This window comes from Mastomys coucha, unplaced genomic scaffold, assembly GCF_008632895.1.
Source record: "Mastomys coucha isolate ucsf_1 unplaced genomic scaffold, UCSF_Mcou_1 pScaffold22, whole genome shotgun sequence".
Taxonomy (NCBI): Eukaryota; Metazoa; Chordata; class Mammalia; order Rodentia; family Muridae; genus Mastomys; species Mastomys coucha.
This window is the reverse complement of record NW_022196905.1, coordinates 36,745,271-36,746,771: the sequence shown is the minus strand read 5'-3', so window position 1 is coordinate 36,746,771 and position 1,501 is coordinate 36,745,271. Positions and strand designations below refer to the sequence as shown.

Below are 1,501 nucleotides of genomic sequence, written 5' to 3'. Positions count from 1 at the left end.
ATGGGGATTATTCATGAGGCAAGTATAATCAGGGTCTGCAGGCAGAGATAGGGACTGTTGGAAGCTGTTCAATTACAAAGCTGTGTGGTGAGGCAGGCCCTGCTCAGGAAAGCCAGAGATGATCTGGGGCTGGAAGTGGGGGATCCTTGGGGCTGCTGGTAACCTATTGAGGGCTTGGGAGAGAAGGTTGTTTGGGGTTGAGAAGCACTGTGGGAAATGGTAGCAGGGAGTGGAAAGGTTTTGGTGGAAAGAAAATGACTTTTGCTACCCTCTCTTAATTTGAATAGGAACTATTTCTCAAGATTTCTTGATACTGTAGCCAAGTAGGACAACTACATGATACTGGGAACAAACTTACACAACTCGGCTTCTCTCCTGTATTCTTAAAGAAGGTCTGGAGGTATGGATGGGTCAGTAGAATGTGATTTTTTTTTCATTCATTTCAATTAATGTAATCATTCATTTACAACTACATACACAAGCACGTACACACTTTTCTAGATCAAAGTGCCCTATTCCTCCATGCACGTTTCTTATATCCTCCTCTCCTTAACCAAATTTCTTCTTTCCAAGGCTTCCTTCTATTTGTATAAATTTTTTTCCATGATTCATTGTGAAGTGGAAATGTCTGGCTTCTTAGAAAGTCAGTTATGTCAACTAATGTTTTGCTGGGGCACACAGGTAAAAGGATGTTTTGCTAAAGGTGACACATGAAAGAATATTTTCCTAATGCAGTCACAGGTAGAAGCCAAGATGTAAAAAGACACATGATGTTAAGAAGAAATATAAATATAACCCAAAAAATGGCGGATGGATGACTCAGGATGAAATTGGCATGCTTTGGCAGTCCTTACTGGTCTTCATTTGCCATGACTGCATAGAAAGAAAGACACCAAAAAGCTTCTGGTGGTATTCTGGTGGCTTCTTGCTGCTTCTGAGGACTCGGGGCCAATTGGCAAAGTGAAGTAAACGTTTCTAGATGTGTCAGCTGATATAGACTCACAAAGAGTTTTCTAAGATAGACTCATGTGAAGTGAGTTTTGCTAAGACAAGACTTGTGGGAGGACAGATGGTATTTAGAGAGAGCATAACTAAGAGTCAACGGACAGTGGTGCCTGGTTTACATAGCTAGCTTTGCAATGCTTCCTTGGTCTTGAGTCTTTCCCTTTGTTGATCTTCACCTCCCTGAGAGAGACACAGCAGAGAACGTCTGGCATCTCTGCTGATTCTAGTTGCTCCTGCTCACTAGTGCCAATTCATTGGAGGCCTGGCTGTTTTTGCTGGGTCATGGCACTGATACTGATTCGTGTTTGCTATCCTGTCACTACAGACCTGGACTGCTAATATCCTGATAACTAGAGATTAAAATTGCCCCAAGCAACTACTTCTAAGCAATATATCACAGAGCCTGGAGTGGCTTCTTCTGGATCCATCTGCTGCTGAATCATATAAATCGAACTGTTGTTATCCTGACAGTGCAGATTAGATTTGCTCCAAAAAA

The 1,501-nt window shown here is 42.1% G+C and overlaps 1 long non-coding RNA gene across 2 annotated transcripts in view; it reads left to right on the top strand.

Moving 5' to 3' along the window:
• Positions 1-311: 311 nt before the first annotated feature.
• The window catches only part of LOC116070621, a 14,125-nt gene continuing 12,935 nt past the window's right edge, over positions 312-1,501 (top strand). The window contains exon 1 of one of the 2 annotated variants that reach the window (XR_004110481.1): positions 312-400. This is a non-coding gene — a long non-coding RNA (uncharacterized LOC116070621). Of the gene's footprint in view, positions 411-1,501 lie in introns of both variants that reach the window. The other variant, XR_004110482.1, reaches the window with a different exon arrangement.